This window comes from Ursus maritimus, unplaced genomic scaffold, assembly GCF_017311325.1.
Source record: "Ursus maritimus isolate PB19 unplaced genomic scaffold, ASM1731132v1 scaffold_6, whole genome shotgun sequence".
NCBI lineage: Eukaryota > Metazoa > Chordata > Mammalia > Carnivora > Ursidae > Ursus > Ursus maritimus.
In genome coordinates, this window is record NW_024426774.1 from 45944594 (window position 1) to 45968846 (window position 24253).

Genomic DNA, 24253 nt, shown 5'->3' on the forward strand with positions numbered 1-24253 from the left:
CTATTAAAAGATTTGTCTATTTAAGTGTCTTATATTTACAGAGTGCTTTACAGTTTTCAAAACACTCTCACACATGTATGATTTGTATCTTACAACCCCATAAGGTCCACCATTATCCCCATTTCATGGACAAGAAAAAGAGAGAAGTGGATGCTTACAACTCATTATTTCTTGATGTCCATCATCTAGTTTTCTGACCCTGGTTTTATAAAGTAGAAGTCAAATAGCCTGGCTGGGTCGATGTAACCTCCTAAAATTTGCCCCTTCCTACAATTCTTTGTCTACTTTGGCCCGAGTTCTAATTTCGTTAGGAGAAGGAAGGCAGCAGTTTTGTGATCCAATGCACCCCCAAGGTTGGTCGGGAAGACGTGCATTCCAATTTCAATCCTATGTGATCCATTCAGCTCTCCGTGGCCTGGCCTTCCCACTTATGAAATGAGGATATGAGCGCCTTGATTTGGGTCTGTGTTGCCATGGAGATGACTAAGATGGTGACCAAGGTGAGCACGGTGCCATGGGTAACACACCGTGCACAGTGGAAGGCAGTGACCTTCACTCTTTGGTGTGCATCAGAGTCACCTAGGAGCTCTTAAAAAATACCCAAGTGTGTAATAAATACCCAAGTCCCACCCCAAATATTTAGAATCATAATTTCTGGGAGTGGGTTCAGAATATCTTTCTTCTTAAAAATAGAGTTGAAAAGCACTAGTTTAGGTACCATTAACTTTACAATTGCAGTAAGTCAGCAGAGCAAGGCCGTTGAGTGTGGGCTCGGGACACAGCTGTCCCCTCAACACTGCAGCCCTGCCACTCATGGGCCTGCCATATGACCAGATTGCTTCCCCTCTGTGACCCTTATATGACTTATATGACTCCAATTGAAAAGGTAAGTTGCAAGTCATCGTAGTAGTTAAAAACTGCTCATGCTGACTCTGCACTCATATCCCACCTGTGAGGTAAGGGGAAGGGTCCTCACTTTAAAGAAGAGCAAATTTAACCCTGGAGAGTTACAGACACTGAGTCAGGTGAGCACATTTTAAGAAAACTGCTCACCTCAGTGATTCTGGCCAGATGACCAAATGCCTCCTAACTCCTTCTTTCAGACATGGCCACAGCTCTACAGTCTTGTTCCGCACTTCTCCAACTGTGCCCAGATACCAGAAGTATCGTCATCGGCTAGGGACATCTAGAAATGCAGAATCTCGGGCCTTATCTCAAACCAACTAAATAAAAGTCAGCATCTTAGTGAGATCCTCCAGTAAGCTGAACATGCCTTAAAGTCTGGGAACTACTGGTGTCGTGGTTCAAGGTGCAGAGCCAACTCAGGACCCAGACTGGCTGTTTGCAATCCTGCTATGTCCTTTTCCAGTTGTGTGACGAAGGACAAGGCACCTAATCTATCCAGGCCTTGATTTCCTCACCTGTAAAGCAGACATGAGAATAGTATTTATCTCACAGGCTTGTATGTAAAATGCTTGGTCTATAGAGAGCATTCTGAGAGAGATCTCTTTTTATCAGTCTTCTGTCGCCACCACACCATTCAAGAGGACAAGCCATTTTCTGCAGACCTCTCAGTTCAGAAGTTCTTTGTCTAGGCCATTGACTTCTCGGTCCAGCCAACTACTTACAGCAGTATCAAATTCACATTAGTTTTATTACTTCTTCTATAGAGCTACATTCAAAGAAAAGTTCCTGGCAAAGACATCCATCAATCTTTTAGTCTTCTCAAAGGAAAAGAGAACCCCAATTCAACCCAGCAAGAGTGTTCGCATTAGTGCAGTGATTACGCATACAACACTAGGTAATCAACCTGGGAAGTTTATTGCCCACCCACTTGAGAGTTTAGTGTTATTAGCTAATTAAAGAGAGGATCTGTCCTCTTTTATATATTGCTCTTAATGAATTAGATAATCCCAGCACAGTTACCATGGTATACTATTTATAAAGACCTGCCATTTGGTTGTAATTTTTCAACTGATTAGAGCTTAATTTCTCTTGTAAATTGCCATAAGTAACAAATATACCATAGCGGGGTGTCCAGGTTTATGGCAAGGTAAAATTTATCTGTTTGGGCTTCCTTGCTTCTGAAGTAAAACACAGCACCCGGGCTTGCATTGCCTTCCTATCTGGATCCATCTGAGCAAGATAGATGCAGACGAATTGCGTGTAACAGAAACAAGAGTACAGAACTCATAATAAAAGAGAAATAGTGGGTTTTCCTTTAAATATATTATGTTCCCTTGTTGCCTTATTTGTGTCTTTCTGGAATGACAAGACATTTGTATAAAAATAAAGAGGAGACCTTCTACCTGAGCATATTTGAGTGATTTATTTTTCATCCAAAGTCTTTAAATAAACCAGATCATATTATGTTATTCTCCTCTCTCCCTCTGCCTCTACCACCCTCTGTCTCAAATGTATGTACCTCATTACAACAAACGTCACTCATTTTTAGACTCCAATTTGCCACCATCCCACACAGACCTGCTGTTCCATCTCTCCATGTTAATTCCCATAAATAACTGATATCAAAATGCAGAGTCTTGGAGATACACTTCAGAAAACTTCATGTGTGGAGAAACCAGACACTGGAAGGCTATTCAAGGCCTTGGAAATTGCTACAAATTTGTTCCATCCTTCTCTGAGGCTTCAGCAACACATTAATGGCAGAGGGTTAGCACTGTCCATCACAAAATTGGAGTAATAGACAAAGTAGAGCAAACGTAGCTTTAAAGAAATCCAGAGCAATTTCCAAGTAACCCATATGTTCATAGGCTGCTTATATAGATGCAGTTTAATTTATGTACCAAACACATATGTGATTCCTAAGACGTATTTAGGAGTGTACAATGTTTAAATTTTTTTATTGAGATCTTCATCTATTTGTATATCTGACTTGATGGTGAGTGTCCATACCGTGCACTCAAGTCATCCCACCATCTAAAGGAAATGCACTGCAGTTTAGGATACCAAAGTGTTCTGGAAACCTGATACCTAACTTCTAAAACCCAGGAAATGTGAATTTGGGAGCAATAAGTTTATTTCCCCCCACCCTACACTTAGGAGGGTACTCTCAGAAAGAATTTTAAGATTCAGTACATAGAAAAAAAAACAAGTCTCGGGGAGTGCAATGATCTCTCCAAGGTTAAGGCAGATGCCCTGCCTACCAAGTCCTTACAGCGCCTAGAGAGCTATATCCAACAGGTACTGGATTTTCACAACTATATTTTCAGCGAGACTAAGAAGATTTCAGTATGTCCTTATTATAACAATTTGTACTTATTTCTCTAGAGTTCTTCTGTAATGCAGCTCATGACACCTATGTCTTGGCATCTCCTTTTAGTGGGAGCCTTGGATGCTTTAAATGCCATGACTGGCGTTTGAGAGAAACAAACTTATTTTGGTGAATTATTTTCTTACAATTCAATAGTTTTTGAATTGTGCTCCTTGGAATTCTGTAGACTTCACAGAAGCAGATCAGAGACTACTAAGAAGAGGAGAAGCAGCTCAGCACTTGGGGCTCAGTCCTTTGTCCCTTCTACAAACAGATCATTTCCATCTCCTGAGCTTTAAGGAATGGGTTTCTACACAAAACTTCAAGAAAAGGCGTTGCTGCAGTAATTCTGAAGACTGCTGTTCTAATGTATTAATCAAAGGTGGCTAAAGAACTGGATAATTCTAAGAGAAATAGGATAGGACATCTAAGTCTGAAGACAAAATATCCCAGTATATAAATTACTGAAACAGCAATTATGTAGGGGAGAGATATTTAACTGGATTTCTGCCAACTTTCTGTTCCAGGGGTCAGCAAATGATCTCAACTTACACCAGTCATGCCAGTGGTCCCCTTCAGAAGAGCCCCAGTTGGAATTACAAATTATATAGTTGCCCTACATAGGAGACATATATAGCACTAGTATATGAACGAATTTCCTCTTTAATAGTCCACTTTAACCTAATAGGCTCAAAGTTTAAAAGAAGAAAGAATCAGTAGCATAACATAAAATGCAATTTGGTACAAGGACATTCTGGGTCATAGTCCAATGATTGCTCTGCATGAAGAGAAAGGTTTAATTTTCCTTCCAACAAAATTCAGTCAGGGAGCACTTCATGGATGATGATGTGGTCTCCCAAATAAACTTCAATTTTGCCTGACCAAATGGAAATATGCTCATTTAACACCTTCCTATAATAATCTTTTAAACAGAACAGATCACTTCACTTTTTCTATGAAGTACCAGAGAGTAAATATTTTAGAGACTGTGAGCTCTTGGTCTTTGCCGCATCTATTCAACTCTTAGAAAAGCAGCCACAGACAACACATAAATGAGTAAGTGTGGCAGTCTTCCAATAAAACCTTAGTCACATAAACAAGCAATGGGACAGATTAGACCACTGGACCTGTTGGCCTATGGCTTGTGTGGCCTGTCATTCATTGGCCCCTAGAATATACAAGACAGAAATCCTGTTAAATATCTCTCCTACAGGCAACTTATACTTCAGTAATTTATCAAGTAAGGATATGAAAAATAATGATATAAACTTACAAAATCCAACAATAAATGAGACATTATGAACAGCAGTAACAACAAAAAATCCCTCCGTGTGAAGTGTTATCAAGATCTTCTGCTGAGTTGTAATTACAATGACTTATTAGCAGTATATTAAAAAGGACCTATTATCCCGGGCATTCCAAACTCATATTATGGCCATTCAAATGAATTACCTGCCCACACATATTTTGTCTTGAGTATGGAAAACCATGACATAGTAAATAGTCCAACCAAGACTCTAATCAACCTAATTAAGCAATAACAGAATGGAAACACGCACACTCTTAGTTAAATTAATATTTCTTTCACAAGGAGTCATGAAGAGAATATGGATTTACATAAGCATCTGAACTGTGAAAAATACATTTATTTACTTCCTGAATAGAAGATAGTCACTGGTACCCTACCAAATGAAATACTTCCTATGTAATAACTAGATACAAGACATACCCACTCACAAGGAAGCATTAAATGCTTCCTAGTGACATATCATGAGCAGGGTCACACAGATAAACAGAAACCATAGCTACAAAAATGTATGGCTTTCTAAGGACAAAATATGACAGTAGACCTCCAATCTTTGAAAGACAGTTACAAAGTTAGTAGTCATGAAATCTGGGGGCAAGTCCTCACTAGCCCCTCACGGATTCCCTCTGAAAAAGTTACTTCATTCTCTGAGTCTTATTTTTCCTCTATACAAGATGAGGGATTAGAATGAGATAACATGGCAAATGACACACTCTACATCAAACACAACAGAGAAAAAGAAGGCTTGGGTTTAATCCTTGCTTCATGAGCTTGGTGACGATCAACAAGTCAGTTACCTTCTCAAAATTTATAAAGTAGAGGTTGGACAGAGGTTGGACTAGATCAAGGGTTGGCAAACTTTTCTGCAAAGGGCCAGATAGTAAGTAGTTTAGGCTATATGCACCAGATAGTAAGTAGTTTAGGCTATATGCACCATACGGCCTTTATCCCAAATACTCAACTCTTACATTTTTAGTGTGAAAGCAGTCACCGATCATGCATAAACAATGGGTGTGGCTGCATTCCAATAAAACTGTATTTACAAAAACCAATAGTGAAATTTAGCCTACTGGCTATCATTTGTCAGTCCCTGCTTTCTATCATGTCCACCCATATCTGAGTTTTTAAACTTTATTAATTTCTTAGTCTTTCAGTAATATATTCAGGAAGGGCTTGTGAATGTTATTATTTCTTAAGTTTTTGCCTATCCTAGAATATATTTCACACAAAGATCATAGCTTGGCTAAGGATAGCATTATAAGAAGCTGGATTCTGCCGCATTGCTCCACTGCTTCTGGTGATATGTAAAAAGACTACAGAGCCATTTCTGAGTTTCCTTCTTCTGAATTGCCTCAAGACCATAAGATTTCCCACATTGGATTTTAACTAGCAGGCAGTATATTCACAAATGACTTTCGAAAGTTGTGTCAAAGTTACTGATAAAAGATAGGTAGAATAGCGATCAGTAAAAGACTGGAAATTCTTGGGCTATACAATCCCAAAGGGCATATGACTTTGAGTTGATGAAAAATCAGTCCTTCCCTACATTTTCTTTGATATCTTAGTTTTTGATAGATATATAGGGAATGAGAAGGGAGAGGAAGAGAGACTTTAGGTCTTTGTTTCTCTCATATTTTTACATTAGATATATTAGCTTCTTGGACCTGTGAGAATTTGAAAATGAAATCCTCCAGAACACTGTACCATTTCTTATAACCAGCTTATGTCAATTCATGAAATCAGCCACTTGTTTCAACTATTGAAACATTTCGTATATCTGGTGCTTTTCCTTTACTGGCTGACATGACAGAGAACATTCTGATGGACGACGTGACAGAGACAGATTCTGGCCACCACAATGGGAAAGGAAGTTTTTATATTTTCTATGGTTTATTTTGCCAGATTAGAGTCCAATTATTCATGACTGGCTGGCAACTTAATCCAGACACAGGGATATATCAAGAAATCTCCTTGCTGCAGCAAAATTTTTTTTTAATTTTGTGGTAACCCAATGATAACTGGGGTTTTACCCCTGCCTGTCCAACTGTATCTTTATTATGAGCCCACTATGAAATATTCCCTCATGACACAGTCTCCCCACCAAACATAACCTGAGATTTAGAACTACAATTACTTATCCTGTGGGTTAATACTCCACTTCCAAATCTTGGTACTGTTTTTGGAGTGGTTGAGAGACTGTTTCAACTCTGGATTCTCTTTTCTGTTACATGCAAGAGGTGACACAAAGTCAACCCTTTCCTCAGTCCATCTTAACTGCAAAAAAAAAAAAAAAAATGTGCATGTCCCTTTTCAATGTTAATTTAAAACCTCATTTAATTAACTTATTTTTTACTTAGCTTATTTAATAAGGATGGTGACTCAATTTTATAGACACAAAAAATCATTTAGCCTGGAAGATTGGGTCCTATGTCATTTATATTAGATGCCCTTCATCATGGAGGGAATAGAGTGATCTATCCTCATGGGAAATGAATTTGCCTTTCTTGCTGACTATATTTCTGCCAAAACCACCACCTGTGGTCTAAAAGAAAGTCAACTTCAGCATAGAGATTTCTATCAACATTGCCTCCAACCAAGGAACTCATTTTATGTAAAGATGTGCTGCAAGGGTCTTGCTTCCACAGAATTCACTGGTCTTACTAACCACTGCATTACCTAGAAGTAATTGGCCTAATAGGTGAGTGGATTGACCTAACTAAAGGCCAATTTCTACATCCGTAATCTATTGCTGCTTAACAAATCACCCCAAAATTCGGATTAAAACACTAGTTTATTATTTCCCACAATTCTGTAGATTGAATGGGCAATTCTTCTACTAGGTTTGTGTGGGCTAACTAATTTGGCTTCAGTCAGCTGGATACTTGGTTATGATCGGATGGTCCAATTTGACACCTTGCCAAAATCCAGCTGGGATTGATGGAAAGGTTGGAATGGCTAGACCCCAGTCTCATCCTAGCCTGCTTCACATGATGATGGAAGTATTCCAAGAGAGCAAGGTATGAAGTAAAAAAACTTGTCAAAACTCTGCTTGAGTCCATGTGTGCTGATATTCCATTGACTTAAGCTGTCACATGGCTAAACCCATAGCCAGTGTGAGAATAGGGTACCACAATCTACCACACTGAACTTTTTAAGCAAAGGGCCCAGAAACAAAAGGTGTTTCCATGCCAAATTTTATTAGGCATGAATATCGGGTGGTGGATACTTTTAAGTGGCTAAGCCCATGCCCCCAAAATAGGATAGGGAAATGGGTGCAGGATGTAATGCTGGATTTTGGCTTTGTTTCCCAGTGAAAATTTGTGTTGTATAATGGATAACCTTATTTTTACAGTCTTTTGAAATTGGATTTCTGGTTTTATTAATAGATTTTATAGTGAGAGTTTATAATAAATCTGTAGTTAATAGTTTTTTGAAGTTCCAGAAATTTTTAAAAATAAGCTTATGAAAAGGATTACTTTGAATGATGTGACTTTCTCTTTTCTGCCCTCATTTTGAAGCTACTTTAAGATAGTTTTGTAAATTACTCACATTTACTGCATGATAGCGACATAGCAAATATTACCTGAAAAGTGATCATGAGATTTATTATGAATTTTTAAAGTGAATCCTTAGAATAAGGTAAAAATTATTGCTACGTGTGCTTTCGATAAATGTAATCATTTCTCCTGATAACAATAATTATGGGTATAATTCACCATTTATTACCTGTCACCATTGAGCAAATAGCAAAAAAGGAATTAACCTTTGAACAGAATTAAATGAACATGAAAGAGCTAAATGTTATAGGAGTGAAAACATTTATACAAATGCTAATTAAGTATTTGGCATTTAAATTAAATGGCATAAAATAATATTTTTCAGGCAAGGAGGGAAAAGTACCATGAAAGCCACACTTACAACCTTTATATAGACTAACCATTTAAGGGCCTGAATTTGTAAAAGATTTTTTACTAAGCCTGTGGCTACGAATACAGTTCATGTCTCAGTACCTGCATTTATATGAGACTATAGACACAAACTACTTTCACAATATTGGCTGTCAATACTCGATAATATGGTCAGCCAAAATATTCAAATTATTACTCCTAAGGTATGTTTGAATAATACCAAAACAACTATGATTTATTTTTTTTAATTGTCAATATGATCCTTTTAAGTAAACAACTTGGTTTAAAAACATTTTTGTCCATTATTTCTACTGGCATTCTATAGAAACAGCTAAACTGAAAATGGTATTCAAATTACTGATTGAAAATACAAACAAAATGTTAAAATCCATTTGTAAACAAAGTAATATTAGTTCAGCTTCCTAAGCCCTCTTGGTATAAGTAATTAGTTTCCACATAAATTCATCTGTCCCATGAAGTTGTAAGCTTTTGGAATAAAGGCTGGGAGTGTATATCAATTAGCGTTAGGCTCAGCTTCGAGTAACAGAGATCCAAAAATGTTGGCTGAAATAAAATAGGATCATTTTTCTGCCATGACACAGTCCAGGAATAGCCAGTCCAGGACAGATATGGTGCCTTCTGCTTGTCTCTGAACACAATCTGCTTCCAGCCTTTAGTCTCCACTTCCCCAGAGTATGGCCTTCATAATCATGGTCCAGGATGGAGATCTAGACATCACTCAACAATTTAAACTGCTGTTTGGAGAAATAAGAGACAGAGAAAAGGGCAAAGAGAATCCTCAAGCTTTCTTACGAAGAAGTTTCTGGAAATGTGTTACCCATCACTTTAATATACTTCACATTAAGCAGAACATGGTCAAATAACCACTTAGCTGCAAAGAAGACTAGGAAACATAATCGTTATTTACATATGCTCAGATCAAAATTCTTCTTCCATAGAATAATGGAGAACAGATATTTGGGGGCAACTAGCTATCTCAGCCAGATTCTTGTCTTACTCTTCGTGTTCCCTGGACCCTTCCCATTGCTTAACAAAACAGACTTCCAGTAAATTCTTGTTGAACAAATTAATAAATGAGAGAATGAGTACATGGAGAGAATACATATAACTTTCAACATATAAATTCATTTTAAAAGGTTTTAAGAAAATGAATTTCAACTGGAGTGCTAATTAATATAACTGAAACTTCCAAAAGAACATCATCCTAATCAACTTCTCAGATCCTTCTGAAAAATATGTTGAAATAAAAGTCAACTCCGAAAATTGTAAATGGTAACCCTAAATATTCAGTGTTTACCTATAATTATACAAAGAGATAATAAACTCGCTGATGAACAGTAAATGAATTAAATGTCATACCTCAGTTATTAAAAATAGTAATTTGAACAATGAATAGACCCATTTTTAGGGCTAAACATGTACCTAGAACTCTGTGGGATGCACTAACCACATCAACTCATTTAATGTTTAAAACTACCTCAGACAATGAGCAAAACCACCTTAAAGATGAGGAACTGCAATCAATCTACAAACTTTAGGCAACTTTCTCATGGTCATAGGAAGTAAGATGCAGGATCCATACTTGGAGCTGGCTGCCTCCCAAGCCTTTCTTCACTATGAGAGCTTCATATTCAAAATTATGAAATGAGACTGGATTGGTAGCCTGAATCCAGATTATGGATACCCTTGAATTCAGGCCAGAGCAATTCAGTTTTATTCTGACATGAATTGAAAATTGTTATAAATGTAGGAGAATGTGATAAATATGAGGTATTGGAGATGTTATCCTGAAAATGTTGTACAGGATGCAATGGAAGGAGAAGAAGGAGCGAAGAGGCTGATACGGCATTCAGAGTTCTCTAGTAAACTGATGTCTAGACTAGAATTGTAGCTCCAGAATTCAAAACACGGTTACACACATAAACGTATTTCAAAGAAAAAAAACCAAACAAAGAGGATTTTGGCAGACAAAGAGTGTAACATAGTTCTATGTGACTTTCAGGTTTCAAGTGAGGATTAAGAGGCTCTCAAATTGCAGTCAGAATCCTGTTCTCCCTCCTTGGATTCCCACACCCCACCTCTCAGTGGGCTCAGCCTCATCATTTCTACAATAGAGCAGGAATGAAATACATACACATTTCAGACCAACTTCCAGACCAAGAACATCCCAGCTCCTAGAGTCTACACTACCCGCCTCTTTATGCTGTACCATTAATTAACAACATTTTCAAAGACCAATTATCAGAACATAGCCCTGATCTTGTCAGAAGGAGAAAATGCACCGCAGCTGAAATACTGGTTTCAAACATTGTACCAACTGAACGCTAATTCCTATGACTAGCACTTCCTTGCTAATTACCCTCATTGCTATAATTCTTTGACCTCAGCTTCTTAAAGTGTCTGTTTCCATCCTTAATGGATGGCTACACTTCATGTGTTATTGATTACAGAAAAAGACTGTGGTCCTCACCTTCCCATACCTGCCTCTACATCCATCTCCCCCGTCATCTCTAATGCAATGGAGAAAGCCTTACTTCTCCTAACACAGAAAGAACTTCCACCTGGGCTCTGCCTCCCTTATCCTCTGTCTCCCAAAATTCTAAAGTATCAGTCATTTCCTTCTCACTCGTGTTTCTACTTTACTCATCTTCTATTGCATCATTTCCCAGAGCACACAAACATATTCCAGTGTCGCCTTTCATATTTAAAAACATATCCTCCCTGGGGATACCTGGGTGTCTCAGATGCTTAAGCATCCGACTCTTGGTTTCAGCTCAGGTCACGATCTCAGGGTTATGAGACTGAGCCCCGAGTCTGGCTCTGTGCTCAGCGGAGAGTCTGCTTGAGTCTCCCTCCGCCCCTGCCTGCCCATCTCTCTTTTCCTCCCTTTGAAAAGAAACAAACATATCCTCCCTTGCTATTACTTCCTCCTCCAGCTACTGTTCCAAGTCCTCAGTCTCTTTCACAGTCAAATGCCTAGGGAGTTGCTGCACACACCACTTCCATTTCCTTATCTCCATTCAAGCATGACTTCTGTCTTCATTATGCAGCCGTAACTCTTGGCGCTAGTGATCCCCATGCTGAAAAATCCAATGGACACATTTTTCTATCTTACGTGATATATAATAAGCATTCAAAACAATGGGCCCTTTTCTCCTTCTTGAAATGCTCTTTTCTCTTAGTTTCTGGACGAATGCTCACCCAAGTGTTTCTTCCACCTCACTTGCTGCTCCTTTCAAGTCTCTTTCACTCTTGCATCTCCTCTATTGTATCTTCAAATGCTGGCATTTTTCAAGACTCACTTCTTGTCCCTCTTTTCTCTTTATGTTCTCTTCTTGAGTGATCCCGTTTATCCCAATGGATTTACATTCCAACCTAGTGCTAATGTTTCTCAAATATATTTGTACTGCTCTCAACCACGTCCTCCTTCGAGAAGCAGTACAGCACGCTGAATAAGTGCCTAGTTTTGAAACGTAATGCCCTTATTTTCTATCTGGGGGATTTGTTCCCATTGATTAACTTCTCAGTGCCTTACTTTCCCCAGTTATAAAATGGTAATAATTAAAATACATTCTTCGTAAGAGAATTGTGAAAATTAAATGAGTTATAACACTCTAAGTTATTAGAACATGAGTGGCACTTAGTAAGCTGTCAAAGGGGGCTTGTTATTATAAATGAGTAATGAGTTAAACCAGAGAGCTGGGCACACTTTAACAGCAGAAATGTTACTCTGAGAGAGGTAGTGCTAGACACAGAAACTGGGGCAGTCAAAGAGGGAGCAATGGTGTGGCCTTCTGAAAGTCAGGCCAGGAAGGCTGTTGCTGGCCCACTAGAGGTTCTGTTGAGAATGGTGATGAAACTCTCCATGCTTCCCAGCTGCTGAGAAGGTCTTCTGGATTTCCACACCCTTATCAAAGGCCTCATCTCCTTATGTAACCTGAATGTCTCTTCCTTGCAACCTGAAAAAGCCTAACATGGTCTATAGTGTTGCCATCTGTTAAATTATTGAGTTAGCATACATTCTCAGGAATATAATTACTGGGTCAATGAGAACAAACACTTTTGTGTTTGTTGACAGAATATTTATGTATATGTTTTCTATAAGTACTAAACCAATTCACATTGCTCCCAGCAAAGTGTGTTCATTTGCAATCTTACCCACAATGGATATTAGCAAAGATAAAATATTTATTGTATGTTTACTGTGCCTTACTATGGTCACTCTTGCGATGACTGAGTAAAGGGAAGGACCCTGGCTCAGGCCCTAGGCTTCTCCCGCCAGGACCCTTTGTAAGACTTGCAAAGCCCTTCATAGGAAGGATTTAGAAAATCAATTTAACTCAAAGGCCCTGAGTTTTAACAGAGTGGATAAACACGCATGAAATAATATAGGAGGTTTTATTTTGGATATAGTTTTGTTAATAGAACTAATTCATTAATACTTTAGTAAAAAGAACATGGTCTTGATTTCAGACAGACTCCAACTGAAGACTCATCATTTTCTAGTATTTTACTTTGAACAATTTTCTAACCTTAAGGGTGGAATAATAATGCTTATGCCTACAGTGTAATGGGATAGTTAAATAAAATAATATATATGTGAGTGTTTGATACATTCTTGCTCGCCAGTGATTTCAGGGATTTTCTGCCTTGGTGCACTATCTCTTCTCCAACCCACTGCTAGTCATTTGTTCATGTGTATATCCTGCCTTTGTCTCTGGGCAGGGAAGAAAATAAGGATCATAAACCTTTTATTATTTCAACTGGCAAAGCAAAACACTGTCCTAATATTTGCATACTGTGGGTTGTCACCTATGCAGTTTGTCAGCAAACTTCTTGTGATCCACTATCTTAGGTTAAATGTACTTATTCAACTGAAACAGATTTATAGACCATGAAATATCCATCAATGGTAATTTTTTTCACACAGAGGAAAATTCAACGGTACATGTCTTAGGAATAACACCTCCAAAACAACCTTAGGTAAAAATAAGAAAAGGAACTAGAAAATAACTAAATATGTCTTCCTTCCTCACTCCATTCAATAAAATTCAATCCATCTCAGATCACGTTGTATTCATAAAGTGTTTCCTTCCTTTCCAATGATTAAATGATCTCTTTCCCATTTGACTATTCCCATTTCTCTTATATCTACCATTCATGAAGTTCTGATGAAAACCTAGTTTATACTGTTTTCTCATCTATGCTTTATGTTTCCAAATATGTAGCCTGGAGGACAGGGATCTCTTTATATATTTTGTATCCTCTGCAACAACTAGCAGAGGGACCAATGCTCTTCGTAGATATGTGGGTTTTATTGATCATCATGACTACAATTTAAACTAAACATTTCATGAATACCTCTCACAATTACAGAAACTATTCCCGTAATTACTTTTAATACTTAAACCTTGGAATCCAAACAAAAAGCTCAATATTGAGGAAATAGTTAATTCATGGGTTAGCCATATAATAGAATATGATTTAGGTATTAAAATTATGTTTATGGGGTGTCTGGGTGGTTCAGTCAGTTGTGTCTGCCTTCTGCTCAGGTCATGATCCCAGGGTCCTGGGATCAAGCCCCATGTTGGGCTCCCTGCTCAGCGGGGGGAGTCTGCTTCTCCCTCATCCTCTCCCTATGCCCCTGCTTGTGTACTGTCTCTCGCTCACTCTCTCAAATAAACAAAATCTTAAAAATATAAAATAAAAATTATGTTTATGAAATTTGTAACAAGGTAAGAAAGGTTTGTGAAATATTGAAAACAGACAGGATATCAAAATTTGATATACCTCAATCAGTTTCTGAAAGAATATATACAAATACATTGAGGACTTCCAATTTTGGTTATGTCAAACTAGCTTGCAGCCAACTTCCCACCAGAAACAATTAAAAATCTGGTTGAAAAAAATACGCTATGTGAGGCACTGGGAAGCCACCAAAGTAGCCAGAATTTGAGGATTCAAAATTTTGGAAAGAAGAATAACACATTAATGTGAACCTAACCTTATGTGCTTCCTTTCTCCTCAGAATATTTATTATTCTTAAGAATAACCGAACCAAGTATCCAAAAAGCTGAGCAAAAAGGGGACGGCTAAGAGTCAGAGAAATGAGCCAGAACTCTTAGCAATTGTACAGAGCTCGAAGGAAGGAAGGAAGAAAAGCTTGGAGCCACCATAATGGCCAGCCAGCACTTAAAGGGCCAAGATCCCAGAAAGAAGAAAGTAAAAAGTGGTGATATAATATATTGTACCATTTTACAGCTTGAAGTATTTGCTCATTTGTAAACTACATAAGTCACAAAAGCTAGGTCAACGGAAAGCAGCAGTTAACAAGTTAAAAATCAAAGAAGAACTTTGGGAAGACAGTGCTATTGAGACAAAAATTAAAAATCAGATTCTGCCGGTGAGGAGGAAACCTTGCAAGACCCCAAACTCTCAGTTGAAATTATGAATATATAAACTCAGTTCAAAAACAATTCAGTCCAAGAATGGATGAAAGTGATCGGTCCTGACTAAAGCAAAAATAAGCCATCTGTAGAAGAGATAGCTTCTAGAGGCTCAATATTTTTCTTAGTAATTAAATCCAGCATTAAACACACACACACACACACACACACACACACACCCCACGCATACTCAAACACTAGCAAACCAAGATAAAGGGGGAGAAAGATAATAGAAACCGATGAACAGGACATCCAGATGTTGGAATTATCATATAAGATATATACTTTAAAATTTATGATTATCACGTTTAAAATGTGATAACTATATCTGATTATCTATATTCGAAAACATGGAAGGAGGAAATAAAAAATTTCTCCCACAGAAATGGGAATCTATAAAAAAGTTAGAAGAGAAATTACAAGGAAAAAAACCCTCAAGTGAAGAACTCAGTAATCACATTTTTAACCTCAGATAAGAAAGAAGAAAAGAGGATTAGGAAACTGGAATCCAGGTCAGAAGAATTCGTGTAGGCTGAAGAATATAAGCTAAAAAAAAACCATGAAAAATATTTTTTTAAATAAGGGATATATGTGGCATAGAAAAGGTCTAACATATGTGTAATTAGAGTTCCACAAGAAGAGAGAAAGAGAGTAAAAGTACTACTTTCAAAAATTTGAAGGTAAATGCAAATATACACTTCCACCAATGGAGTAATAGAGTTCTAGCTACTGCACATTCCTGCCAACACTTGGTTTTTGTCAGTGCTTTTCATTTTAACTATTTACTGCTGGATATAAAGTGGTATCTTACTTTGGCTCTAATGCTCATGTCCAATACTACTGAACACAAACTGATACAATTTAACACCATCCTGTGTAGAACTTCCTTAACACAACAAAAGAATTGATCTCAAAGCAATAGCCTTTATTGTAAGTAATGGTTATAAAAACTAACTAAAGAACATATGAAAGTCAGCCCCTGAAAAATGCCAAAATTTACAAATACAATAGAGGGGAAACAAAAGCAAAAGAGACCTCTAAGGAATAGCATATGAGGTAGAAGTTAACACCTGTGTGGGAGGTTCTTCTAGAATCTTAAAGAGCATTTCAAGAAGCAGCAAATGGCCAACCATTTTGAATGCTTTGAGAGCTTAAATAAGATTAAGAAAGAAGTGTGCCCATCGGATTTCTCAACAGGGTGACCGTTAGTGTCTAGAGTATGGTCAGTGTAATGAAGGAAGAAGTAGTCATACTAGAATGAACTGGTTATAAGGAAGTGGAGATAGTGTGTGCAGAAACTCTGCCAAGGAATTTGGCTGTGAAAGAGTAGGGATTTGAAATGGCAGCTGGAAAAAGCAGGATCAAAAAAAATCATATTGTAAGTATGGAAACAGACAAAATTAGGCTGCTACAATCTTAAGGAAGAAAAATAAAGATACTAGACGAAAAGACTTATGAAGCTATAATAATAAGAGTATGGAAGATACTTAAACATAGTTAAAAATTCAATGTAATAGAACAGAGAACCCTTCTTATGGAAAGAAGTGGAATTTTGACCTTTATGTCATAGTATACACAAAATCATTTCCATGGAGATTTAAGATCTAAACTTAAAGGAAAAATAATAAGGTTTCTAGCAGACAACATAGAAGAAAGCCATTTTTACTGTAAGGTAGGTGAAAATATCTTACAAAAAACACAAAAGACACTATCCATAAAAGAAAGAAAGTGATGAACTGAACTCTGTTCAAGTCAAGAACTTCTACTTATCAATAGCTACCACTAGGAGATTAAAAGAACAAGAATGGAGAAGATATTTGCCATACATACAAAAAACAAGGAATTTTAATCCAGAATACATAAAAAATTCAGAGAAATCAATGACAGAATGATAGCTAGCACAGTAGAAAAGTGAGCAAAACCTTGCTAAGGCACTCTACAAAACTAGGATACACAATGGACAAGAGATATATCAAAAAGTGCTAGCAGCGGTAGACGTGCAAACTAAACACACAATAAAACACTATCATATATTCTCCAGAACAGCTAAAATGTAAAACACTGACACATACCACATGTTGCCAAGGATGTGCAGCAACTGAAACTCTTATACCCTCCTGGGGAAGTGTAAATTAGTACACCACTTTAAAAACTTGGGTGGAAGCATCTACTAAAGTTAAGCATATGCATACTCTCTGGCCCAGAAATTCCACTCTTGGGTAGACACCCCATGAAGCACATGTGCATACAGGTATTAGGTAAGATGTACAAGGTGATTTGTAACAATATTATTTATAATGACTAAAAACAATAAAATTTTAAAAGCTCATCAGCAATAGAATGAATAAATTGTGTTATGTTACTCAATGGAATACCATGCAGCAATGAAAATTATCAAATTATAGGGGCGCCTGGGTGGCACAGCAGTTGGGCGTCTGCCTTCGGCTCAGGGCGTGATCCCGGCGTTGTGGGATCGAGCCCCACATCAGGCTCTTCCGCTATGAGCCTGCTTCTTCCTCTCCCACTCCCCCTGCTTGTGTTCCCTCTCTTGCTGGCTGTCTCTATCTCTGTCGAATAAATAAATAAAAATCTTTAAAAAGAAAAATTATCAAATTACTGCTATGTGCAGCAATGCAAATGAACTCACAAATAGAATGTTGAGTGAAAGATATTGGACACCAAAGGATACATTCATATAAAGATTGCATTTACATTAACATTCAAAAATATGGAAACTAATCTGTATCATTAAAATCAGGTTCCTGGATGGAGCTCGAGAGTATAATGCTAAGTGAAATAAGTCGGCCAGAGAAAGATAAATACCATATGATCTCACTCATATGTGGAATTTAAGAAATAAAATAAATGACCAAAGAGAAAAGAGATAGAGCGAGAGAAAGACAAATCAAGAAACAGACTCTTAACTATAGAGAACAAACTGATAGTTACCAGAGGGGAGGTGGATGGGGGATGGGGGAAATAGGGGATGCAAAGTAAAGAGCATACTTTTTGTGAAGAAAATAAAATAAAATTATTTTAAAAATCTATGTATCTATGAGAAGTAAAAAAAGTAAAATAAAAATGGTTACCGTGGTAGACAGAGTGATGTCCCCCTAAAGATGTTCATGTTCTAATCCTTAGGAAGATGAATGTTACCTTACCTACAAAAGAAACTTTGCAGACATGCTTAAATTAAGGGCTTTGAGCTGGGGAGATTATCCTGGATTATCTGGGTGGGCCCATTATAATCACAAAGGTCCTTATAAGAGGGAAACAGGAGGAGTCAAAGTTAGAAGGAGACATGGCAATGGAACTAAACGTTGGGGTGATGTATTTTGAAGATAGAAAAAGACATCAGAATCCAAGAAATGCAGATGAACTCCAGAAACCAGAAAAAGTAAGGAAATCATTTTCCTCCTGAAGCCTCTAGAAACTATACAGTCCTGCCAAATGATTGATTTTAGACTTCTGAAATGTAAAACTATTAAAAAAATTTTAAAACCACCAAAAAACCATCATTTGAGGGTCTTTGAGAAGAGGGTGGTAGAGGCTGAGACAAGGAATAGAGTGACTTATTAACTGTTCAAATAATTTAAAATATACGCATAGGGTGTACCCTGTTGATTGATTCACTTCTCTTCAATAAAAGGAATTTTTTAAAGATTTTATTAAAGTGATTACACTAAAATGATAACTCTGGTTGATTGTCTCTAGTTTATACTTTCCTACTTCCTCAAAATCGTGTGTGATGATCTATTTTCTTGACAAGCTAGTAAAAAGTAAAAAGTTTTAAAATAAACTCCAATGTGAGATACTTGCTTTCACAGGTGGAGTGGGAGATTTACACAGATGAAAAACACATATCTTGTATCCTCAAAACTGGGAGAGTAGATATAAGTGTAAATGATTTTGATATTTAAAAATTAAATGTGAGTGATACAGAGAGGCAAAGGAACAGGAAAATGGTAAAGTTTTAAGTTGAGATATTAGGAGATATTTTTTGAGAAGTGACATTGATAAAGATGAGAGGATAAGTGTTTACATACAATCTGGTGCGTATTTTACACATGTTTATCATTTAACCTTCATTAAACCTATGAACGAGGTACTGTTATTAGCCCACATTTGCAAATGAAGAAACTGAGCGTTAAAGACAAAGCCCAGTTTAAGCTCAAAGTCATGGAGAAGAAGCAATGTGTAACAGACCCCAGGATATGAGCTCAGCGTGTCTCTGTGTTAACATTCATGCCTGAGGCTACACGAGTTAATAAATGGGAAAGTAAAAGGAAGTGTTTTCAAGAGAAAACAGAGCACTACAAATATCAGTGTAACAAACTAATGTTTTGAAATATTAATTTTTTCCTTAGTTTTCCTTTGCTTCCTTGTACATAATCCTTCCCCCGGTCAATGAGAGAGACCCGTGTGGTGTCAAGAATTGATTTTGTAAATAGCAGGAAAGGAAAAAGAAAAAAGGAATCTTCAAATTTGATATGGTTATTTTCATTTAGATGATTTTTTTTGACATCCAAAATAGGCTCACACGGCCCACAGAGAAGAAAAATTGCTTTGAAATCTGAACTTTTTTATTTCAGAAAGGTGTTTTTGTATATGTGGGTTTTTTTTTTTAAGAAAAGGAAAATTTTTTTTTTTTTTATAATTAAAAGTGAAAAGTCTTAAAGGAGGCAAGGTATGGTGTTTATTACCATGATAATATGTGGCTGGAGTCTAGAAGTCTGTGCAGTCACCTGGCCTAAATGTATATAAGGAAACCAAGTGGAGTATGACCTTAAGAGAGGTTGAAAGAACAAGTGAGCCTGCCCTTTGGGTGAACACAGCAGAAGGGGGTGGGAGGATTAAAAGATAAATGGAGTCATGGTGTAGAGTGAGTCAAGCATTGCAATAACCATTGCTAGCCAAGGAGCTTCTTCAATCCAGTGCCAAGATCAGCTTGTCATTGCTTTCCTTTAAGTAAAAACTCCTTTTGGCTGAATAGCCAGGTGGCCAATCCTCATTCCCTTTGAAGAGGGGCATCCAGCTACAGTTTCCTAGAAATCATCGATGAATCTTCTAGCAAAATGAATGCTCATCCACATCCTGAGATTAACTGAACCCCATTAGAACTTCCCTGCAAGGGAATCCCTCCCACTTTTCAAAGACTTGAGATACCCCCCAAATAGGGAACAAAACCCTTGACCTAGAGGAAGTTAATGGTAGTAAAGAAAGCCTGGAGAGACTCCTGTGTGGAGGTGGACCTCTACAGTTATATTAAAACAAGCAGCATTTTAGAAATATTGCTTCACACAGCTGTTGAGACTATTAAAAGAAAAAGAAACAAACAGAATTAATTCACTAATCAAAAGACTAGATTTCTGGAAAAAGCCAACAAATAAACTTCTAGCAAGGTCAATAAAAACTAAAGAGAAAAAGCATGAATCCATAATAAGAATGAGGAAGAAAATGTAACCCCAGACGCTAATAAGATTTTTTAAATTATTAGAATTTACAATGTCAACTCTTGTTTAAAGAATACTAAATTATCAACGGAATAGATCATTTTCTAGAAAAAATATACCAACACTGAAGTGTTAGAAAAAATTAGAAAGCTGCTAATACTAATAACCTAACCCTAAATAAAAAGCCAAAATGCTTTCAGAAAACAAGAGTTCTTGGGGCACCTGGGTGGCGCAGTCATTAAGCGTCTGCCTTCGGCTCAGGGCCGGTGCTCTGGGATGGAGCCCCACATCAGGCTCCTCCGCTAAGAGCCTGCTTCTTCCTCTCCCACTCCCCCTGCTTGTGTTCCCTCCCTCTCTCGCTGTCTCTCTCTGTCAAATAAATAAATAAATAAAATCTTTAAAAAAAAAAAAAGAAAACAAGAGTTCTTTACAACTGTACGTAGATAATCCTTGTGATATTCGGGTTGTTTCAAGACATACAGAAAAATAATCACTTTAAAATTTTAATTATGAATTTTGTTTTTAAAGCAGGCAAGTACAGAAATGTTTATAAAGACATTCTATTGATATTCACACTCAGAGTAGCAGACACCAACATTTAACCGTATCTTTGCCAATACTTGGTATTCTTAGACTTTCATAATATTTCCAGTTTATTCAGTGTGAAATAATATTTTACTCTGACTTCAAATTGCATGTCTCTGATTTTCACTAAATTTGAGAACTTCCTAATGGTTCCTAGCTTCTGGTTTCCTTGTCCATATTTTGCTCCTGTAATTCATTTGCTCATGTTTCCATTTTTTTTTTCTTATTTGTCAGTAGAACACAAATTCTGGATACTATCTTTTGACAGAGATATACATGTAATTATCTTCCCTCTGGTTTGTGTTTAGATATTACTTACGATGTCTTTGAAATTTTTTTTATTTTGTTTATTTATTTTAGAGAGAGAGCACAGCAAGCAGGGGCAGAGTGAGAGGCAGGCAGAGTCTTAAGCAGACTCTGCACTGAGCGTGGAGCCCAACTCCGGGCTCAATCTCACAACCCTGAGATCACGACCTGAGCTGAAACCAAGAGCTGGACACTTAACAGACTTCACCACCCAGTCACCCTGTGATGTCTTTTTTAAACAAAATATTTCAATTGTTTATACTCAAACATCTTGATCTTTTCCTGTATAAAATGTACTTTTTAGTTTGCTTGTTTGAGAAAATAATTCCTAATCCAAGGTTATAATTTTTTTCTTCTCATGTATTACAGTTTTGCTTTTTATTTAAATTTTAAGCCACATGAAATTTATTCGTATGTATGACATGAAGTGAAAATCTGATTTTATTTTCTCTCTACAAATAACAAATTATCTCTAAAATATTTATCCAAGAGTTTAAACCTTCCCCGCTGACTTCTAGAATTACCTTTTCCGTTTATCAACTTTCCGTGTATGTCTGGATTCTTTTCTGACATCCCTTTTTTGTCATGATAATTATACTGTCCTAACAATTATAACTTTATAATTTGTCAACAACTATAGGGCAAATCTTGTTTTTGATTGTTTACCATTTAATCTCTAAATTCAGGTCCTTCCATCCTGGAGAACTCCTTTCCCTATTTCCCTTTCTGGAACTCATTTTGTTTCTCTGGAAAAATTTGGAACCGGTCTTCTAATTCTTTTATCTCATTTGTTTTATTTTTAATCTTTTCTTTAATTCTCTTTACTGGGGGATTTCCTCAATATTATATTACAAATCCTCTATTACATTTTTCATTTCTAGTACCATAATTTTTAATAGTTAAGAGTGTTTATTTGCTGTGGGAATGTTCCTTTTGTAGCATCCTGCTCTTGTTGAAGATCCGGGGATTATCCCTTATTCCTGATCAACCATATTTTTTTTTTCTTTGATGATTTCTTTGGCTTCCAGTTTGCCTTTGTTTTCTATGACCTTTTTGTTTTTCTACATATCCGTTTCCTTTGGTCCTCCACGTAGGAGGTTTTCCTTAAATATCTCAACCCACAAAGCCAATGGGAGTTCTGAACGCATGGACAGGATGTGTTGACTAGTGGATGACAACTCTAAAGTGACACATGGTGAGCTGGCTTTTGAGTGAAAAAACTGCAATAACACTATGTCTGGGCATCCTCATTTTTGCTGCAATAAATTCTAAGCTTCCAGTTTAAGGCTAGTCCTTCAATATCTTCTGGCATCCACTGCCACTGCTGAATGTCTCCCCACACATTTCTTAATATTCTTCTGTAGGTGACCTGGGGTTTTTTTTTTGGGGGGGGGGTAGATGTAATATTCTCTTTTTATCTCTTATAGTAACACTTTTCACTTTTAGGTATTTAGCTGTGGATTTACCCTTATTTATTCTGTGTGTCACTCACAAGGCACTTCCAATAATAGATCTCATGTCTTTCTTCAGTCAGAATCTACATGTTTCTGAGTTCAGATTTCCTATAGGGAAAAAAATGGAACAGGTTGCTAGCCAGCTAGTGAATTGACCTTCTTGTATTACGTGTCCACCCCAGTCTAGTCAGTTGGAAAAGAAGAGAGAGGATTAAGTATACTCACTAGACTTCCTCCTTCTGAAAAGGCCATGAGTGGAAAACTTCCCAGAAATAGAGTCTAAGGGGGCTCTGAACCCACAGAAAGTATGTAATATATACAAATAAATTAAAAATAATGAATTGAGTCAAGGGTCCTTATTCTGAAATCCACGTGGCCCCTTATGTTTTTGAGAATTCATAAGCTCTCTAAAATTACATGCAAAATTTTCTGCACTTGGACTTACATCCATTTTAAAAGTGTCCTATGATCCTCTGAAATGTGAAGAACCCCTGTTTTGGATATATAGTTATATATGTGGAAAATTATTTATTAAGCAACATCAGCAATAATGAACAAGTAAATAGAATGTGAACTACTTTGTATATACATAAAATATTTAGTGCTTATTTTTAGATACTGCTGAATAGTGGGAACTTTTTAATAAATTCTTTCTACCAATAACTACTTATAGTAAACTTATATATCAGTTCTGTGTCAAAAAGAAATGAATAAAAAGTAATATGAAGACTAATAATAATAATATGCCCTTGTAAGATATTGAGTACAGAGCCTGGAGGTCAAGAGCCCGCCATATGTTGGCTTCATAAACTAACTCCATAAATCAGACCAATAAAAATCTTGATAAAAAGATATTGCCTCAAATGGAATAATGCATTCAGACTACTATCATTCTCCCTTAGTTCTAAAACAAGTAATGTATAGTAAACATACATCTACTGAGGAGATAAATTATATCATCTGGGTTTTAAAAGGGTCCTTTTAGGCTAGCAGAGCATTGTTAAGATAGAGAAGCCTCCCAGGACTCATTTCTATGAGCATAAAAGGGGCATCAGGTGCAAGCATCCCCATCTCTTATGGCTCTGCTCCAGGCAAGCCACAAACAAGCTGTCTCCTCAATGAAATTTATAAATACTTACTACGCACATGCCTAAGTGAGTAAGAGAGAGAGAAAGAAATTGCCATTATGAAGCTATTCTCATTTTTTTTGTGGGCTGGTCAGGGGATTCACTGAACGGAACATCATCTCTCAGATGTACTTTGCTTTCCTTCCAATTGATTTTTCACTAGTACTAACTTACCTCTTTCTATGATTAAGACATGAAAAATGGGCTGCTACCAAGAACTCTTAATAGCACAAATTAACGTTGTCTTTGTTAATTTACTTGATGAAACTTCTCTTCATTAAGGTGATTCTTATACCTGAGCTTTGAGATTTGTCACACTGTAATGGCGTACTAAACTCACCAACTTTGATCTTTCCCACCCACTCGCGCGCCA